At 46.2% G+C, this 13,840-nt stretch overlaps 1 protein-coding gene across 6 annotated transcripts in view; it reads right to left on the bottom strand.

Annotated features, from left to right (window-relative positions):
* Positions 1-13,739, bottom strand: part of USP20 (ubiquitin specific peptidase 20) — a 43,070-nt gene extending 29,331 nt beyond the window's left edge. For 2 of the 6 annotated variants that reach the window (XR_012506573.1, XM_074362381.1), the window contains exons 1-2: positions 13,629-13,739; positions 721-832 (exon numbers count right to left, since the gene is read on the bottom strand). The gene's annotated coding sequence lies outside the window, so the exon portion shown is untranslated. Of the gene's footprint in view, positions 1-720; positions 833-1,116; positions 1,471-4,124; positions 4,274-13,505 lie in introns of those variants that run through there. The other 4 variants (XM_074362383.1, XM_074362382.1, XM_074362384.1 and 1 more) reach the window with 4 other exon arrangements.
* Positions 13,740-13,840: the final 101 nt, after the last annotated feature.

The raw sequence follows: 13,840 nt of genomic DNA, 5'->3' as shown, positions 1-13,840 counted from the left end.
GGGTCGGCCAGGGGTCAGCTGGCCCGGACTCCCAGCCAGAACAGGAGTGCTGGAGCTGCTTGGGCTCCAGGTCCTGGACTAGGTGCGTTCTTTCATTAAAAACCTGCCCAGCAATCCTTAGGGCAGCCATGTTTTGCCCCATTTTACAGATGAGGAAACAAGGCTCCTTTTGGTCTCAAGTCTCCCAGACAGGAGGGCCAGAGCTAAAGTCAAAACCCAAGCAGGTCAGACTCTCAAAGCCCTGCTGACAGTCCCTCTCTTTGGAACTCTGGGAAAATGTAAACATACGTAAAGGCAGACAGAAGTGTATCACACACCCCTCGTACCCATCACCTGGCGTCGCAATTAATTCATGGCCAATCTTGCTTCATCTCAACATCCCACTTTCTCTTTTTTGCAGTAAATCCCAGATATCACATCATTTCATGAATGTATGTTTTTCTAGAAGACTTGGAAAAAGAAAAAAAAAAAACAAAAAAACCCAGGGAGGAGGGTGTAGCTCAGTGGTAGAGTGCATGCCTAGCATGCACAAGGTCCTGGGTTCAATCCCCAGCACCTCCATTAAGTAAATAAATCTAATTACCTTCCCCCACCCCCACCCCCCAAAAAAAACACAACGAAAAGGAAAAAAAATTTTTTTAATCAATAAGCACAATTCCATTATTTCTTCCCCAGTCTACGCTTAAGGGCTACACCTGAGTCGGGAGGCTGTGGGCCTACCTCTGTGTAAAGTGACAGCCCCAGGAAGCAGCCAACATCTGCATTCTCTGGAAACAGTCCACAGTGGTGGGTTGCGGAGCGCTGGGGTGAGGGCAGGCCTCCAGCAGGGAACCTGGGGGGATAAACCAGCATACTTCATGTAGTTCCGTTATCTTAAAATCACTCTTAGCACTGACCAGAGGCTAAAAACAGCCCTGAATTCCTCCTCAGAGGGAAAAGTGAATTTTGGGACATTTGGGGGCACCCACAGGCTGGACACACTCCCCAATCCATCCACAGGGACAATGAAAACACACCACTGCTGGGACAGCTAAAGAAGGCTTGGGAAGAACTGGCAAACAGGGTCAGCCCCTCCTGGGGGTGCTGGACCCTTCACTAGTCACTGCGGGGCATTACCTTTGTGATCCCTGGGACAGGAGACCTTCAGGGGTCTGCAGGAGAGGGTCACAGGGCCTTGCCAACTACTGCTCCCTCTGGCCACAGCCTGTTAACCTTCTGGACAGCTCCTTCCACACATACCACTGGGACTCTCAGATCATCCTCTGAGCCTCCCAAGAACCTCGTACTGCTCAGAACCCAACACCCCCAAGTCTTCAGCAACCCTTGGCTATGGGTACAACCGGGTTCATCCACATGTCGCCACTGCCCCCCTTTCCTTGGTGGGCCAGTCTCCCAGATGTGGGCAGTTCAAAGAGGCAGTTAGAAGCCAACATTTAAAATGGTCACATGACAATGACGGGGTTCAAGGTTATAAATTCCAAGCTTTCTCACTTGAAGCCCGATTTGTGGTTTTCTTCGTTTCCACTGAGGCCAAGTGCACTGGGTTGGCGCCAGTCCCACACTATTTCAAGCTGCAGTCTGTGGGCTTTTTCAGTGTCTTTGGTATGTACCCCATCTCTCCAGGTAGCTGGCGGGGCCAGGTCATAAGCCTGATGCCCAGGACCACGAACAGTGCCCCAGACAAGGATGACGGACAGTGAGAGGCCTGCTCATGATTCACACATGCAGTCAGGCTACTTGAGTTCCTGCAACTTCGGACAGAAAGAAAACAGCCCTGTGGCTGCCACACCTCTTTGTACTCTCCCAGCCCCTGCTGCACAGATGAAGAAAGAGAACTGGAGCAAAAGGAGCTAGGAACTTGGCCAACGTCAATCCTGGGCTTAGTAAGTAGTGGGTGGGGACCTGATCAGGTCTGTCCAGTGCAGAGCATTGCTCTACATCAGGGGTCAGTAAACTTCTTCTATAAAGGTCCAGGCAATAAACATTTTAAGCTTTGTGGGCCACATCAATCTTTAGCACATACTCTTCTTTGTTCTTGTTTTGTTTTACAATCCATCAAAAAAAATTTATTTTTTTCTAACCTCTTAGCTCGAGGGCCCAACAAAACAATCCTGGCCTGCTGCCACAGTTAGCTGACCCCTGTTCTAAGTCACTGTGCACTGGGCCTCACCGAATGCAGGCCTGATCACTGGCATTCCCCATCCCACTGCACGTAAATCACCACCAGTTTAAATAAGGCAAATAGCAAAGAATAGTCAAGAGGGTTAACTTGGCTCCAGATTTTCTCTATGTAAGTAATCAAGTGTGTGTGCAAAGACAGAATGACAGAGATATCCACTGTAGCACTGCCTGTAATAGGTGGAAACTGGACAGAATCTCAGGGAATGACAGGCAATTGGATGACTAATGACACAACCACATACTGTTGTACTACGAAGCTACTGAAAATGATGATGAATATTGATTCTTCCTATCCATGAAATTATATGAGACCTAAATAAATGCAGAGCTATACCATGTTCATGGACTAGCACATTTAATATTGTGAAATGTCCATTCTTCTCAAATTGATCTACAGATTCAGTGTACTCCCAAGCAAAATCTAAGCAGGCTTTTTCGTAGAAGCTGCCAAGCTGATTCTAAAATTTATAGGGAAAAGCAAAAGATCTAGAGTAGTCAAAATAATTTTTAAAAAGAACAAAGTTGGTACACTTATACCACCTGACTTAAGATTTTCTATAAAGCTACAGTAATCAATTCAGTGTGGCAATGGCTCATGGGAACAAAACAGAGGGTCTAGAATTAGACCCACACACATGTGGTCAACTGATTTCCAACAAAGGTACTGATATAATTCAATGGGCAAAAGATGGTCTTTTCAACAAATGGTACTGGACCCCTATATCTATACGGGGAAAAAATGAACTTTAACCCCCTACCACATATCATACACAAAAATTAATTAGAAATGGATCAGAGGCTTTATGTAACTGGTGGTCAACAGAAGTTTTAAAAGATGTTCCCTTTCTTCTCATTATTTTCCAAGGGTCTTGAAGAAGCGTTTGCTTATTCCAAAGCACGTTGTTGAGCTTCCCAGTTTGCTTTCTCATCTTCAGACTGAGGACTGTTTTCCTCTAATTTTTTGTGTAGTGCTTTCGAATTCTTTTTCATTTGCTCATGGCATTGTTGGAGATCAGCTTCAGAGTCCTTCAGCTTTTGAACTTATTCTTTGGCCTTCATCTCAAACACGTGCTCCACCCCCACCTTCTTCATCTTAGCTACACACTCCTTTCTTTCTTCTTCCTTTTACGCCTGAGGGCTCTTAGGAAGCTGCCCTCTGCTTTTGTTGTCAACTCCGTTGTAAGTCACAGCTGCCAGTTTTCAGCTTCTGTAGTCCTCATAGGGCACGTTACCTGGAACATCAAGTCCTGCATGTGTGTTCTAATCAACATGTCTCCTAGAACTGTAAATCCAAATGTTCGCTACGTTTAAGTTCAGCATCCCAACATCCATCTTTAGCACATACTCTTCTTTGGTTTTGTTTTGTTTTACAATCCACTAAAAAAAAAAATTTATTTTTAGTTCTTAGCTCAAGGGCCCAACAAAACAGTCCTGGCCTTCTTCTGACCCTTTTGCCATTAACCTTGATGACAGCAAGAAGTAAACAGTCGTTCATGTTTTTAACAAGCTTTTCTTCTTCATTGTCATCTGCTTCTGGAAATACATGTCTTTTAATTTTATATTCTTGGATTTCTTTCATTCTCTCTTTTCTAAACTGTTGGTACTCCTCCGGTGTGAGCACGTCTGCTTTGACAGTAAGTGGGGTAATACTCACTTCATGCACATACTTCATAAACTAAATATCCAATGGTTTAAGCCCATGTCCTGAAGAGCAATGGAGTATAAAAACTACCTCATCTTTTTTTGGGGGGGGAGGGTAATTAGATTTATTTATTTATTTTTAAATGGAGGTACTGGGGATTGAACCCAGGACCTCATGCGTGCTAAGCATGCGCTCTACCACTCAGCTATACCCTCTTCCCAACAACACTGCATCTCGTTATCCAGCATCTGACGTCTGTTCACTTGAGATTCTGCACTTAGGTAGTCCTCAGATTTTATACCAATGGAGCCAATGACAGGCTGCAGCACGTCTCCAAATTCCGGGGCATCGGCTATTGTGAGCAGCAACTGAACATCATCTTCTCTGGTTAAAACTTTGGATTGTTCCACCTGTGCAGTCTTTTTTATTCTACGGAAGGACCTGGGTATTCTGGAGAAAACAAATCCGTGAGGAGTAATGAGTTGGTTAATGCAGAACCGTGAGTATGAATTCAAGCCCTCTCTTCACTGATTTTTGTATACTTGATTTGGAAGATTTGCAAACCCCATATAGCCCTCAAGGTTCACCTGTTGAGTGACCACGATTCTGCTGCTGACCCTCCTCTCCAACTGCGGCGGGGGCCCTTGCACTGACCCTCCCACTGACCCACATCCCCTCCGTGACCAGGCCCAGCACAGCCTGCCAGTTCTCCGGATCACAGACTTAAAATAAACAAACCAAAAAACTAAAACACTAAAACTTCTAGAGGAGACCACAGGAGAGAATCTTTGCGATTCTGAAGTCAGCAAAGGTCCTAGGACACAAAAGGCGAAGGAAACACTGATAAGCTGCATTTTTCAAAATTAAAACTTCTTTTCCAAAGATGCCGTTAAGAAAATGAAAAGGCAAGCTACAGACTGGGAGAAAATGTTCACAAAGCATGTGTCTGACAAATATCCAAAATACATAATGAACTCTCACAGCCCCAAAAAGGATAAATGGTCCAATTTTGTTAAACAGACAAGTGACTGAACAGAACTTCACCAACTAAGAACGACCCATGAGCACATGAAAATACACTCAACATCATTTGCCATCAGAGAAGCCCAAGTCAAAACCATGAGATAACATCTTACATACTCAAAGAATATTGAACACTAATAAAACCTGTAATGCCAGGTGTTGTCGAAGATGTGAAGGAATTCTCATCTATTCTGATAGGAGTGTAAAACAGCATAAAAATCTTTGGAAAACAGTTTGGCGGTTTCCTTCAAAGTCAAGCATACACTTCTCATATGATCCTGCAATTCCTCTCTGTGATATTTTCCCAGGTAAATGAAAGCATACATCTACACAAAGACTTGCACACAAGCATTCACGATAGCTCAGCACATAACACCCAAAACTGGAAAGACCCTGCATGTCCAACAAACAGGGGACTGAGGCAAACTACTGGTATATCCACATCATGGATTAATACACGGCAGTAGAGAGAACTGATGCAGCTACATGAACACATTCTAGAAACGTTAAACAGAGCAAAAGAAGTCAGAAACAAAAAAGTGCATACTATATGATTCTATTTTTATGAAATTTCAAAACAGACAAAACTAAACTGCAGTGATAGAAATTGGATCAGTGGTTTCCTGGGGCCGCAGGTAGAGTTTCACTGCAAAGAGGCGAGAGGGAACTTTCTGTGGTCTTTGGAAGTTCTAGCTCTTGATGGGGGGTGGGATTTAACAAGGTCTCTACACCTGTCAGATCTCAAGAACTATATCTTTAAAGCACATGAATATTATTGTATGTAAATTACACCTCAATAAAGTTGATCAAAAGCACTTTAAATCACAACTAACTTACAGTGACAGACACAGCTCAATAGTTGTTTGGGGCCAAAACGGGGAGGCAGAGAGGTAATATCTGACAAAAAGGTGCATTTTATTAGATATAAATTATACTTCAATAAACCTGATTTAAAACTCTCTGAAAAAGAAACCCCCACTTTAAATGAATGACTGAGGCCTATATTATCAACACAAATAGATCTCAATGTTGAATAAGAAAAACAAGTCGCACCACTTCACAGCCATTAGGATGGCTACTAACCAAACAAAACAAAACAAAAACCCATGAAGAAAAAGTGTTCGTGAGGATATGGAAAAACCAGAAACTTGCGCAGTGCTGGTGGGATGTAAAATGGTGCAGCTGCTGTGGCAGACAGTATAGTGGCTCCTCAAAAATTAAACAGAATAACCATATGATTCAGCAATTCCACCACTGGGTATACACCCCAAAGCACTGAAAGCCAGGACCTGAACAGATAATTGTACATCTATGTGCATATTCACAATAGCATCATTCACAATAACGAACAAAGGTGGAAGCAACCCAAGGGTCCACCAAAAGATGAACAGGCAAAATATGGTCTATCTATAAATGAAATATTATTCAGCCTTAAAAAGGAAGGAAATTCTGGCTCATGCTACAACGGAGATGAACCCTGAGGACATTACACTAAGTGAAATACACCAGACACAAAAGGACAAATACTGTATGACTGTACTTAGGTGAGGTAGCTAGAGCAGTCGAATCCACAGAGACAGACAGCAGAATGGTGGTGGTCAGGGGGAGAGGGGGTGGGGAGTTACTGTTTCGTGGGGACAGTTTCAGTTGGGGAGATGGATGGTGGTGATGGTTGCATAACAGTGTGAATGTATATAAGGCCAGTGGGTTTTTTAAGATGGTAGATTTTATGTTACATGTATTTTACTGAAATTTTAAAAATAAAATACAATAAATTCTAAATAAGTTGCAGAAGGATACACAAGCATGACACCTTTAAAAAGATTTGAAAAAGCTGGGACAGGGGTATAACGAAGCGAAATACCTGATGATCAGGAAAGATACTGGTCCCCACTGGTGCCCTGCCACACTGCTCACTGTGTCTGTCCTTCCATCTGCAGGTCTTAGCTTTCTGTCCCCTGACCACCCTGCTGAACGCAGCCCCATCCTATCCCACTATTCTCTCTTCCAAGAAGGTCCTCTGTCCATCCTGGCCCGTATCTGGCATCCTCTGTAATCACTTTGGTCATTTTTCCTTTTTTCCTTTTTATTTTTTTGGTCTAATGCCTGTCTTCTCTCAAGAATATGAGTCCCCGAGGGCAGGGATCTGTTTTGTTCACAGCTGTATCCCAAAAACCTAAAATGGCCCCTGGAACACAGAAATGTCTCCGTAAATATTTGCTGAATGGATCAAGAGTCCAAAAGCTATAAAACACTATTACAATAAAATTCCATTTTGGTAAAACAATTTTGTTTTGCACCTAGAAAAAGGATGCTATCATCAGCTCTGGGAGGATGGAGTCAAGTGATTTTTATTTCCTCCTTTTTTGCTTGTCTGCATTTTCTACAAGGAATCTGTGTTGCTTTCGTAACATACAACCTACTGGGTTACTTTTAAGCACAGTTTAGAGGAGCAGGTGAGGTTTCCCTGCCAGGTCTGTTCTCGCTTTTCCCCAGGTCCCTGAGGGCACTCTGGGGGAACACGACATCAGAGTGTGAACAGGACACTTGAGGTCCATGTCAGAGAGGGGCTGCAGCACCTCAGTGGTCCTGGAAGCTTTAACTGGAAGGGCCTCTGCAGCTGCCTGGACGGCTTGAAAGCATAACTCTTCACCCTGTGACTCGTTCAGAAGATTTGCTCTTAGCACCTCTGTTTTTGCCTCATTAACTTCCACGCTGGCTTAAAACTTTTCATCTTCTCCTACCTGCCCTGCAAATAGAAGAAGGCATTTCTGTTTGGTTTTATTAAAAATTAATACAGACCTCTTTAGAAGCTGGAAAACACGGACAAACATAAAATGAAGTAAAACTCTCCTGTAATCCTCCAATTCAGAAAAAAAAAATATGGTTACTGTTTTGGTAAGTCTTGTTCACATGCATGAATGAATATACAAATTTTAAAACTAAACCAGAATACAACAGATACAGTTTGTACACAGATTTTTTGGTTTATATTATACACGTTTCCCAAGTCACTAAATTTCTTCTCAACAACTTCGTTTCTAGTGACTGAATAATATCATACCGCATTCAATGTAAGCTCTACAATACCTTACTTAACCACTTTCCTATAGTTGGACACTTAACGATATTTGTGTGTGTGTGTTTTGTTATTAGACACAAGGCAGTGAGAAATATTGTGGAATTTAGGCCTTCAACTACATCTTTAACCACAAGACAAATTACTGGGTCAACACATATATTTTATTTTTTTATTTTTAAAGTTTTTTGGGGGCTTAATTAGGTTTATTTTTTATTATTATTATTATTATTATTATTATTATTATTATTATTATTATTATTATTATTATTATTATTATTATTATTATTATTATAAGAGGTACTGGGGATTGAACCCAGAACCTCATGCATGCTAAGCACACTCTACCACTGAGCTATACCTTCCCCCACAAAACACGTTTTAAAGACACTAGATAAACATTGACAAACTTCCCTCCAGAAAGATTATAAACTTATCTGCCACCCAACAGTGTATAAGCAACATAGAAAGTTTAAGTTTTGCTAACATTTTTTTTAATGGTTAAAAAAATCAGTTTATATTCAGGGAAAAGTCGGTGGTAGTACTAAAAACTTTGAGAGCCTAATATTCCACGCAGGACCTGAAACATCAGAAGTGTGTGAGTCTGCAAGGATCATACTTCACTGATCCCAGCTGTCCAGAAGTTTTCAATTTGTTTTACCTTGGTACCCAACCAACATTGACCAAGCACCTCCTCAGGGTGATGGGAAACAAGCCAGGCAAGGGTCCTGCCCTCATGGGGCACAGGGCTCTTGTTTCATCACCCGGGTACCTGTGTGCAGCCACTGGGCACGTTATCATTACTAATGGTAGCCTCCTTCCACTGCGATCTCGCCACACGTCAGTTGCTCCACATACATCGCCTCTGGAGTGGACTATAATTACAGAAGATAGAATCAGAGATGGCTGGCCCTGGGTTCGGCTCCTTGCTCTTCTCACTTGCAAGCTGTGGGTTTTTAGATAAATCACCCAATCCTCAGTTTCCTCATCCAGGAAATGAGGACACAGACAGCAACCAGGGTGCCTGAGGGGGTGAAGCGGGACAACGCACAGGAAGGATTTAGCAATAATGACTTCTGATCACGTGGACTTTCAGGGTGGCTTAAAGTTTATCTGCACAGGGAAAATGTTCAAAAAATGCTTAGTACCATAAATTGTGTTCTTGGCCATGTCTTATAGGTCAGGAAACTGAAATTGGGAGGGACATAAGTCACATGCCCAAGGGGGATACAGAAAGAGTAAGCAGGGCAAAAATATTAATAATTGGTGAACATAGGTGAAGGATATAAATGGGATTTCATTTTATTATTTTGTTACTTTTCTGTTTAATTTTTTTCAAGATAGAAACTTTTAAAAGATCCCCTTTATCTCACTTAAGGTGGGAGCAGGGAGAAGTCTTTTGGAAAAGGTAACCTTAACTCAACAATAGCGCCCCAGGACCCAGAAGCGCCTACTCTGAGCCAGGCACGATGCCCCTCGCATCACTAAGGACAGCGGCTCCTCATCTCACAGAGGAAGAACGATGCTCCGAGGTGAGAAGCCACTGGCCCAAGAACACACAGCAAGGGGTGATGCACTGGGAAGTGAGCCAGGTTGGGTCCACCTTCACAGCCCTTCCCACCCTTCCCTCGGTGCACATAAATGGTGTACACACAGAAGGCATTTCCTAAAGACTGAAAGGGCAAGAAGCCTGTGCTGCTGAGAGAACTGCATCGAGAACAGGCTCTCTTGAGAGCAGCGGCTCGACTGTGCTGTTGGGAGTCAGTGAGGTGTCCGCCAGCCAGAGGGGTTGTGCCTCCACTACAGCGACCCCAGGGCACCTCTCCCTCCTGACCCACCAGACCCACCTCCTCTCTCGGGGATGAGAAAGCAGGAGGAAAGGAGGCAGGCTAGTAGGTCTGGCAAAGGGCCCACCTGCTGCAGGCCCCGGATGCGACTTCCAAGATGCTTCGCCCTGCGGAAGGGCAGGCACTCTCCCCTCCCTGGGGCCCACATCGAGTGATGGGGAAAGTGGACCCCACCCCGACCCCACGCAGCGGCACAGGCAGTGAGGCAGCACATCTGGGCCCGGCACCGCTGCTGAGACCGGGCCTCAGGTACCCATTACTCATCATTTTCCTGGGGGTTCTGGCTATATCTGCCTCCCAGCTAGGAGCCTGGTTCCTCAGGATGGGAAAGGTGATGCTGCCAAGCCCCCCACCAACACAAGGACAGCCACCTGCCCTGATCCTCCCACACTGGCCATCCCACACCCACACACCTGTGCCCACGCCCCTCCCCGCTCCCCTCTGCCTCTCAGAACATGTGCACTTTCCCTCCCTCCTGCCTTCCCTCCATTCCACTTTCAAGCAACTCCATTTTCCCTAAATCCCAAATCCATCTTTCCCTTTAAGCACTCTTAATTTGCTAAGAGTCCACCATCCTTCTAATTCTCAAAGCAGGACCCTCAGCCCTCCTTTCTCGACAAGTCTTGCTCGCCCCTGTCCAAATGGACCTGGGGACTGTAATGGATACTACCTGACCTCACTAAATCCTCATAACCACCCTGGAGGACAGGCAACGTTGAGAGCTAAATCCATCTCCATCTCCATCACTAAAGGAGGAAAGACTGAGGCTCAGAGAGGTGAAGAAACTATCTGGAGGTCACACAGCTACTGAGCAGATGAGCCAGGATTCAAACCCAGGACTGCCTGCCCTGAAGTCAGTGCTCTGAACTGTTGGCCCTACCACCTCCCAGCCAGCCCCAGCCAGCCTGGAGTGGGGACAACCTTTACCTTCTCAAACCCCAACACCCCCACCCCGACAGGTAGCATCCCCTGGTCTCCCTCCCTCATAAAAGCCTCTACTGAGTCATTCTTCACAAAGCACTTTTTAAAAAAATTGTTGTTTTTGTTTTTTTTTTCGGCGGGGGAGAGGTAATTAGGTTTATTCATTACTTTTTATATTTAATGGAGGTACTGGGGATCAAACCCATGACCTTGTGAATGCTAAGCATACGCTCTACTACTGAGCTATACCCTGCCCCTGCACAGGGCACTTTTCTGCTCAACCTAAATTCCTTAAGGTTAGGATAACATCTCTTCACAGCCCCAAACCTGTTACTGCATTTTGTTGCAGGGTCCACAAAAGTCAGTTAATTGGAGGGAGGATGGGTTTGTGACTGCCCCTGGCTGAAAGTCCCTGGGGGTTAACAGGCTGGAGGCAGTGACTGGCCAGGTCACTGAGAAGCCATAAACCCTGGAGTGTGCAAGTATAAGCAGGAACTCAGACTAAGACCCCTAAAACCACAAAGCAGGAGAGGATCAGAGAGGTTCACGTCAAGGTCACACAGCCAGTAAATGGCAGAACAGGGACTCTGATGGGGAAATTGGCTCAGAGAAAAGAAGGCTCCTGCCCGCACTCACATGGCAAGCTGGTGGAACTGGGACTCGAACCCAGAACCTATAATCCAGTCCACTGCTTTGTTTATCATGTTACCGACCAAATCACAAACCAGAACACACCAATATAAAATTGCAACTCAATCCTCCCTCCCACTCCAGACTCCCTTGCCTTGCTCTATTTTTTTCTATTTCCATAGCATCACCTCCTAACATACTTCACATATTTATCATGTTATTAGAACACAAAGTCCACTAGATCAGGGGTCTTTAGTCTCTTTTGCTCCCTGACATATTTCAAGCAACTAGAACAGTGCCTGCATCATATACTGAAAGCTCAGTAAATATCTGCTGAATAAGTAAACCAGTCCAACCGACATTTATTGAATACTTATGATGGCCAAGCTGTGAACTGCAATCACTTTACTGGATCCCAAATCTACCTAGACATTAATGCGCACCGGACCTGAGATGAGCCCACATTTCACCTGGCACAGCACACTAACCCAAATTAAAGCCAAATCTGGATGTTTCTTAAAGAACCAAACTCCCGAACAAAACTTAAACACGACATATCTCTGAACTGAAGAGAGCCCAAGTTTCCTGGAGGCTCCCTCTGAGCAGTTTTACCCCCTCCCCCTCAAAAAGGCCCAGCAAGGCTGGGCTTAGGGGATCTGCAGCCCCGCAGCCCAGCCGCACACCTCCAGATGCACAGCTACCACTTTTAAGCATTATTTTTGCTAAACAAGTGTCAATCAGATCTGCCACAGCCCTGGAGGTTATCAGGGGCCACTCTGGCCTTGCCCAGAGGGGACAGCTCGTCTGGACCAGATGATCCTCTCCGGGATGTCAGATGAGAAAGAGGATCCAGAAACATCCTTGGCCTTGTGGCCCTCTCCTTAGTGCTGTCCAACACCCCCTGGTGTAAGGGCTGCTGGGTGGGCAAAATTGGAGCCAACTCTGAGAACATGAGAGCTGTAGACATCCACTCCCTGGGTTCCTGCAGTGATTCCCAAGGAGCCTCTCCTTCAACCAAAAGGGACACGGTGCCCGGTGATTCCCATGTGCGTGTGGGTTTGGCTGAACCAGACTGCAGAGGTCAAGACTTTGAGCCTTTTAAAATAAGGCTTTTCATCGAAGCCAAAAGGTTGCTCCAAGAAGTCCCGAGTCTGCTATTTGTCTTAGTCCAGGGAAAAGAACAACAGAGACTCAGAGACTGTTCCAGAGAAAAGTCAGGCATTCCAGAAAGGCTGCCCTGCTTCAGAACGGTCTTTCAGAAGAGGGAACCCAAAACAGTCTCCATCAGCCCCTCCCCCTGGCCAGGGAGCTGTACCAACAGCAGCTGCAGTAAACATTTACTGAACTCACACTGTGCCAGGTACTGTGCACAAGGTGCAGCAGAGGCAGGCCTGTGACTGGGTCCTGCCACCTCCCAGCTCAGTAACTGAGGCACAAACTGCCCCTCTGAGCCTTGGTGTCCTCGTTTGCAAAACGAAAAACAATAACTGAATCTACTTCAGAGGACTGTTGGATGAGTTCAATGACATAACGCTAAGTCCAGGGCCTGCAACACAGTAAGTACTTAATAAGGGTAGTTCTTGCAAAGAAAACTATATAAAGGCTTTCTAAAAGTCTCCTAAGTCATTATTTACGCATTTAGTTATTTCCTAAGCGTTTGTTGATGCCTCTTCTTCAAACAAACTTCATCTTCACAGCATCCTCCGGTCGAAAGGGCGGAGGCCAGAGCGACAGTCCTTGTGACAAAGGACGAAAACAAGGCCCCCGAAGGTCCAGGGAAGTGGCCACCAAGCACCGTCTGCCCCCAAACCCTCCCGAATGGGTTCAAAACACCAGACACGACTCTCCTCAGGAAGAAGTGGCTGGAAGCCATTATCAGCGGGGCAGGCGGGTCTGGGACTTTAATTCATCACCGCTAAGAAGTGGTCATCTTTAGCCCCTCAAGAAAAAAGTGCACGTCAGGGCCCAGACCCCGGGGAAATAAAAGCGCTCCGAGACGCCACATGCATGCTTTCAACGCTGGGTCAGGCCCCGGCAGAAATAAGAGATGGTGGCCCCTGTTCCGGAGAAGCAACAAGCCCCTGAGGGCTCGAAGTGGGGTGCTGGGCCCGAGAGGATCCCCTGGGCGCAGGCCGAAGAGGACAGGGCGGCGGCGGCCGTGGGGATCCCGGGCTCCGCTCACCTGGCCGCGGCGTTCTGCGTACCAGACAGGGCCAGGCCCCCGCCTGCCCGAGGCTGGGCTGAGATCGCGCCTGCTCGGAGAGACTGGGCCCCCTGAAGCAACCGGCGGCGGCTCGGAACTCACCTGCCGTCTCAACCGCGCCACCGCCGCCTGTCAGTCAAGCGCGCCTTCCGCTGCACGGCCGCAGGGTCTTGCGGCCCGGCCGGCCACGCCCCGCCTCCTCCCCTTCGGCCGCCCAATCGAGAGAGGTCAACGCTGCAGATGGGGGCGTGGTCAGATGGGCGGTGCTGGCCTGGGCGGGGCCGGGGCTTGGGGCGGGGCGGGGCCGGGCCGGG

Source organism: Camelus bactrianus, chromosome 4 (assembly GCF_048773025.1).
Source record: "Camelus bactrianus isolate YW-2024 breed Bactrian camel chromosome 4, ASM4877302v1, whole genome shotgun sequence".
NCBI classification, from domain to species: Eukaryota; Metazoa; Chordata; class Mammalia; order Artiodactyla; family Camelidae; genus Camelus; species Camelus bactrianus.
The sequence above is the reverse complement of the archived record's forward strand: the minus strand, read 5'-3'. Positions and strand labels throughout refer to the sequence as shown.